Here is a 7,932-nt window from a genome sequence, read left to right on the forward strand (position 1 = left end):
AAGGAAAGTATTAGCCCAAGAGACAGAATGGGCCACATAAACCAGAGACTTCATCAGCCTGAGACCAGAAGAACTAGATGTGCCCAGCTATCACCAATGAACATCCTGACAGGGAACACAACAGAGGGTCCCTGATGGAGCAGTAGAAGGATGGGGTGCAGAACTCGAATTCTAGTAAGAAGACCAGACTTAATGGTCTAAGACTGGAGGCGCCCCTGAAGGCATGGCCCCTGGACTCTCTATCACCCCAGAACTAAATCAATTTCTGAGGCCAACTCTTCAGACAGGGATTGAACTGGACTGTGGGACATAAAGTGATACTCGTGAAGAGTGTGCCTCTTAGTCAAGGAGATACAAGAGACCAAAGGGGCAGCTTCTGAACAGAGGTGCGATGGGAAGGCAGAGAGAGTTAGGAGTGGCTGAATGGTCATGGGGAAACAGGGGTGGAGTGTGCTGTCACAGAATGGGGTGAGCAATTACGGTCTCAGAACAATGCATGTAAAAAAAATTGTATGGGAGACTAACTTGAAATGTAAACTTCATTTAATTACAACAATTAAAAAAAAAATCTTGCATTAAGGAAGCCTCACACTACCTGATCTCAGAACCTACTATACAGCCACAGCAGTCAAAATAGCCTGGTACTATACAACAACAGACACATAGACCAATGGAACAGAATCGAGAAACAGACGTAAATCCATCCACCTATGCTCAGCTGATCTTTGATAAAGGACCAAAGTCCATTAAATGGGGAAAAGTCAGTATTTTTAACAAATAATGCTGGCAAAAGTGGATGTCCATCTGTAAAAAAACGAAACAGGGCCCATACCTCACACCATACACAAAAACTAACTCAAAGTGGATCAAAGACATAAATATAAAACCTAAAACATTAAAGATCATGGAAGAAAAAATAGGGACAATGCTAGGGGCCCTAATACATGGCATAAATACAATACAAACCGTAACTTACAATGCGCAAACGCCAGAAGATAAACTAGATAACTGGGATCTTCTAAAAATTAAACACTTATGCTCATCAAAAGACTTCACCAGAAGAGTAAAAAGAGAACTTACAGACTGGGAAAAAAATTTTGGCTTCGACATATCCGACAAGGGTCTAATATCTAAAATCTATAGAATACTTCACCTCAACAGCAAAAACACAAATAATCACAAATAATCTAATTAAAAAATGGGCAAAGGATATGAACAGACACTTCACCAAAGAAGACATTCAGACGGCTAACAGACACGTGAGGAAAATGCTCATGATCATTAGCCATTACCCACTGCTGTTAAGTCGATTCCAACTCATAGCGACCCTACAGGACAGAGTAGAACTGCCCCATAGGGTTTGAAAGGAGCGGCTAGTGGTTTCGAACTGCTGACCTTTTGGTTAGCAGCCGTAGCTCTTCACCACTGCCCCACCAGGGCCCCAATTAGCCATTAGAGAAACGCAAATCAAGGCTACAATGAGTGGTGTCTGGGGTCTTAAAAGCTATCGAACGGCCATCTAAGATGCATCAATTGGTCCCAACCCATCTGGAGTAAAGGAGAATGAAGAACACCAAAGACCAAGGAAAACATTAGCCCAAGAGACAAAAAGGGCCACATAAACCAAAGACTCCATCAGCCTGAGACCAGAAGAACTAGATAGTACCCGGCTACCACCAATGACTGCCCTGAGAGGGAACACAACAGAGAGTCCCTGATGGAGTAGAAGAAAAGTAGGGTGCAGAACTCAAATTTACGTAAAAAGACTAGACTTAGTGGTCTGACTGAGACTAGAGGAATCCCAGAAGACACGGCTCCCAGATTCTCTGTCAACCCAGAACTAAAACCATTCCCGAAGCCAACTCTTCTTACAAAAATTAGACTGGACTATAAAACAAAAAATAATACTCGTGAAGAGTGTGCTTCTTAGTTCAAGTAATACATGAGACTAAATGGGCAGCTCCTTCAGAGACGAGATGAGAAGCAGAAAGGGATAGGAGCTGGTTGAATGGACTTAGGAAATCCTGGGTGGAAAGGAGGGGTGTGCTGTCACTTTATAAGGTTAGTAACTAGGGTCACATAACAATATGTGTATAAATTTTTGTGTAAGAATCTAACTTGAGCTGCAAGTTTCCACCTAAAGCACAATAAAAAATTTTAAAAAACTACCAGGAGATACTATCTCACCTCCACATTACTGGCACTAAAAAAAAAAAAAAAAAAAAAAAAAAAAAAAACAAATGTTAGAGAGGCTGCAGGGAGATTGGAACTCTTATGCACTGCTGGTGGGAATGTAAAATAGTACAACCACTATGAAAAATGATATGGTGCCTCCTTAAAAAGCTAGAAATAGAAATGCCATACCATCCAGCAATCCCACTCCTAATATGTCCTAGAGAAACAAGAGCCATCAGACAAATAGATATACTCACACTCATGTTCATTGCAGCATTATTCACAGCAGCAAAAAGATGTAAAACAACTAAGTGCCCATCAACAGATGAATGGATAAACAAATTATGGTATATACACACAATGGAATAATACTACGCAATGATAAAGAACAATGATGAATCCGCAAAACATCTCACAACACGGATGAATCTGGAGGGCATTATGCTGAGTGAAATAAGTCAATCACAAAAGGATAAATATTGTATGAGACCACTGTTATAAAAACACAAGATAAAGTTTACACACAGAAAAAAACTATCTTTGATGGCTATGAGTGAGGGGAGAGGGTTGGGAGGGGAAGTCGCTAACTAGATAATAAACAAGTGTTCACTTTGGTGAAGGGAAAGACAACACACAATACAGGGGAAGTCAGCACAACTCGACCAAGGCAAAGTCATAGAACCTTCCTAGACACATCCAAGTACACTGAGGCACCAAGTTACTGAAGCTGAGGGCTGGGGACCATGGTGTCAGGGGACATCTAGGTCAATTGGCATAACATAGTTCATAAAGAAAATGTTCTGCCTCCTACTCTGGTGAGTAGTGTCTGGGGTCTTAAAAGCTTGTGAGCGGCCATCTAAGATACATCTATTTGTTCCATCCTATCTGGAGCAAAGGAGAATGAAAAAAAACAGACACAAGAAAAATTTAGTCCAAAGGACTAATGGACCACATGAACCACACCCTCCACCAGCCTGAGCCCAGAAGAGCTAGATGGTATCCAGCCACCACCACCAACTGCTCTGACAGTGATCACAATAGAGGGTCCCGGACAGAATGGGAGAAAAATATAGAACAAAATTCAAATTCACACATATACACAAAAAGACCAGACTTACTGGTCTTACAGAGACTGGAGGAATCCCTGAGACTATAGCCCCTGGTCACCCACTCCCAAAGTCCACCTTTCAGCCAAAGATTAGGCAGGTCTATAAAACAAACAATAACACACGTGAGGAACGTGCTTCTTAGTTCAATCAAGTATATCAGACCAAATAGGCAACACCTGCCCAAAAGCAAAGACAAGAAAGCAGGAAGGTACAGGAAAATTGGACGAATGGACACAGAGAACCTGGGGTGGAAAGGGAAAGAGGGAGAGTGCTGACACAATAAGGGGATTGCAACGAATGACACAAAACAATTTGTGCATAAATTTTTGAATGAGAAAGTAATTTACGCTGTAAACTTTCACCTAAAGCACAATTAAAAAAAAGAAAAGCCTCTTGCTTTGAAATGTTGATAGTTGTTGAAGCTGCATGCAAGGCCATGGGGTTTCATTACACTATTCCTTCTCTAATTTTGTTTGTTTGAAAATTCTATAATAAAAACTTTACCCCGCATTGTAATTGTTCTCAATAGCAAAATACTGGAAACAACCCAAAATGTCCAGCAATAACAGAATGGATTAGAATAATAGAATACTTTGTGGTATTTACAAAATAGAATACTATACAGCAATGAAAGTTCAGAAACAGGCAAAGCTAGTATTTAGAGCTGCCTACCTGGGTGATAAAATTCTAAACAAAACAAGGAAGGGATAACAATAAACACTAGGATAATATTTACTTCTAGGTAAGAAAGGTTTGAGATTAGGAAGGGATATATGATATATGCTAGTAAAGTTCTGTTTCTTGACCTAGGAGATGTTATATGGATATTTGTGTTATAACTATTGATTTAATTATATGACTATATGATATGCACTTTTCTGTATTTTTTTTAACCTGGCACTAAAGGGATTTAAGCAGGAGAATATGACCAGATTTGCCTTTTAGAAAGATCGCTGTGACTTCAGGGTGGAAAATGGATTTGAGGGTGAGAAAATCCAAGACAGGTGGACCAGTTTAGAGGCTGCTATAGCAATTTAGGTGAGTAGCTTAGATGGCCACAACCAAGGCAGTGGCAATAGGGATAGGGAAAAGTGGGTGAATCTGAGGAGTGCTAGGACAATGGAGTCGACTGGAGACAGTGATTTGGGGGATGTTGATGAAAAGGGCAGGAGTCCATTAGTTAACGCGCCCGGCTGCTAACGGAGAGGTTGGAGGTTCAAGTGCACCCAAAGGGGCCCCAGAAGAAAGGCCTGGCGATCTACTTTCAAAAAACCAGCCATTGAAAATCCTATGCAGCACAGTTCTACTCTGACACACATGGGGTTGCCATGAGTCGGAGTCAATTTGACAGCAACTGTTTTTTTTATTGTACTTTAGATGAAGGTCTACAGAGCAAACTAGTTTCTTATTAAACAATACACATATTGTTTTGTGACATTGGTTGCCAACCCCACAGCATGTCAACACCCTCCCGCTCTCTACCTTGGGTTCCCAATTACCAGCTTTCCTGTTCCCTCCTGCCTTTTTATCCTTGCCCCTGGGCTGGTGTGCCTATTTAGTCTCATTATGTTTTATAGGCCTGTGTAATCTTTGGCTAAACGGTGAATCTCAGGAGTGACTTCATTACTGAGCTATACGGGTGTCCGGGGGCCATACTCTCAGGGTTTCTCCAGTCTCTGTCAGACGAGTAAGTCTGGTCTTTTTGTGTGTTAGAATTTTGTTCTACATTTTTCTCCAGCTCTATCGGGGACCCTCTATTGTGATCCCTGTCAGAGTGGTCAGTGGTGGTCGCCGGGCACCATCTAGTTGTGCTGGACTCAGTCTGGTAGAGGCTGTGGTAGCTGTGGTCCATTAGTCCTTTGGACTCATCTTTCCCTTGTGTCTTTGCTTTTCTTCATTCTCCCTGACAGCAACTCGTTTTTTGGTGGATGGAGGGGCAGGGGCACCGCAAGGAGTCAAGGATGTCTGGGCTGGCCCCAAGCATTGTTCTGAGCTGCATAATCCTTCTCCTTCAGTGCCGCTTTAGCCCACACAGGGGGCTGGAACCAGTATGTCCTTTGCCTCTTTTTCAAATCGTTTCTGCTGGGAGAAGACAAATATGCTTCAGGATCCTCAAACCATTGAGTTCGAGCACACATGGCAATTATACAGCATTAGCAATATGGAGAGGAATCAACACCATAACACAACGCAAAACTCATAAATGTCCCCACCCTTCCACTCATAAGCTCAGTCCTAGGAATTTATCCTAAGGGAATATTTTTAAAGACTTTTTATTGTGGAAAATTTAAATATAGTAAAAACTCAAGTGCTCATCAGTCAACTTCAACAATTGTCAACTCATGGCCAATCTTGTTTCATCTATATCCTGACCCACTCCCTGACCCTCCACCCCCGCCAGATTATTTTGAAGCAAATCACAGACATCATTTCATTTCATTAGTAAATATGTACAGTGAAACCTGAGAAAGCTGGAAACTGTGTAAGGCAGAAACCTGTCAGAGAAGGAAAACGCAAATATTTTCCATAGAAAAGTGTAAGACTGCACTCTGTGAAAGGCAGAAAACTTGTGAGACATGGAACAACAAGGCAGTCCCATTGAGTTCCAGCTCTCAAAGGTAAGGACCACCCCCCACCAAGTAACTGCAATACCATTATCACACTCTAAAGAAACAAATGAGCCGTAATTCCTTAATATCAAGGTGCTTGTGAGAATTGAGGAGCCCTGGTGGTGCAGTGGTTACAAGCTATGGCTGCAAACCAAAAGAAGGTCAGCAGTTTGAATCCGGCAGCTGCTCCTTGGAAACCCTGTGGGGCAGTTCTACTCTGTTCTAACGGGTTGTTTCTGTTTTGTGAAAATTAAGGAGTGCAATGTTTGGCTCATACAGATAATTTAAAATTAAGAGTGTCAGTGATTATCATTGAGTCATTGGTTCTTTTGTTGTTGTTTTGTTTTTCTTTTTTTTTTTAATTGTGGTAAATATGCAGTAAAACCTGCGAAAGCTGAAACCTGTGTAAGGCAGAATCCTGTCAGAGAAGGAAAACTCAAATATTTTCCACTAAAACGAACAGTAGAAAAGTGGTAAGACTACCCTGTCAAAGGCGGAAAACTTGCAAGACCTGGAAAACCGAGGCAGTCCTGTCAAGTTCTGAGTCTCACAGGTTTCACTGTATATGTAACAAAGCATTTGCCATTTCAACATTCTTCACATGTACAATTCAGTGACATTATGTTTACCATGTTCAACCATCACAGTTATCCATTTCCAAATTTTTCCGTCGCCTTTAACAGAAGCTCAGTATTCCCTAAGCAGAGTCCCCCTTTCCCCTCCTTCCCCTCCCCCGTAACCACTAATGAATTTTTGTTTTTATATACTTGCCTATCCTAGATATAAGTGGGATCATAAAATATTTGTCCTTTTGTGACTGACATTTTATTCAGCATAATGTTTTCAAGGCCCATCCATGCTATAGTATGTACCAGAACTTCAATTCTCTTTATGGCTGAGTGTTCCATTGTATGTATGTAACCAGTTGCCATGGAGTTGACTCCTACTCAGGGTGACCCCATGTGTGTCAGAGTAGAATTGAGCTCCACAGGGCTTTCAAAGGCTGATTTTTTCAAAGGTGGATCACCAGGCCTTTCTTCTGAGGTGCCTCTGGGTAGACTCAAACCTCCAACCTTTCAGTTAGCAGCCGAGTGAGTTAACTCTTTCCACCACTCAGGTGTACATACCACATTTTATTTATCCATTCATCTGTTGATGGACATTTAGGCTGTTCCCATCTTTTCTGAATCATTGGTTCTTGGTTATTTGTTACTGGCCTTCCCAAGTAATGGGCTCACCATAGCCAGATGCTCTCCATATCCCTGGGAAGGCTGTGTATATGTGTGCATCTATGTGTTATCTTTTTTAGCAGTAAAAAGAATTAGAGATTTGAAGCAAGAAAGTTTCTAATATTTGCAAAAATATCATGTGAATAGTTTATCTCAGATAATAGATTTTAAAATATTTATGTGGCATGGCAAATGATTGGATCCGCCCTCTCCCTCTAGCTTATAGGTTCTTTTACTTCCCAATTTTTTTATTTCAGAAAATTTAAACGTGCCTAAATGTTGCAAGAATAGACAGCCCACAAGAATCTTCCCCTAGAGCCAACAGAGAGAAAGCCTTTCCCTATAGCCAGTGCCCTGAATTTGGACTTCTAGCCTCTTAAACTGTGAGAAAATAAATTTCTGTTCTTTAAAGGCAAAAAAAAAAAAAAAAAGAATAGACAAGCCAAATACTGGAGGCAGAAATGCATAGAGATTTTTCTCAGGTAATGAGAGGTCTGGAGGAAGATGGTGCAGGCTGGAGCAATGGCTTCACTATGCCCTTCAGGACACAGGCAGGCTTGCTAGTCCTTCCACTCCACCATTCTCAGTATAGAGTTTTTGTCCTCTTGGTCACAGACTGGGTCCTTCACCTCTGGATATCATGCTCCAAGTTCTAGGACACAAGAAATCAAAATCTTCCTCTAGAACTAACGAGGTACAGGAGTCCAGTGACAGGGGCCAGAAGGCAGAAGGGGACAAGGAAGCTGGTGATAGGGAACCCAAGGTTGAGTAAGGATATTGTTGACGTGTTGTGAGATTGTTAACCATTGT

This window comes from Trichechus manatus, unplaced genomic scaffold (assembly GCF_000243295.1).
Source record: "Trichechus manatus latirostris isolate Lorelei unplaced genomic scaffold, TriManLat1.0 scaffold00046, whole genome shotgun sequence".
In the NCBI taxonomy this organism is placed as follows: domain Eukaryota; kingdom Metazoa; phylum Chordata; class Mammalia; order Sirenia; family Trichechidae; genus Trichechus; species Trichechus manatus.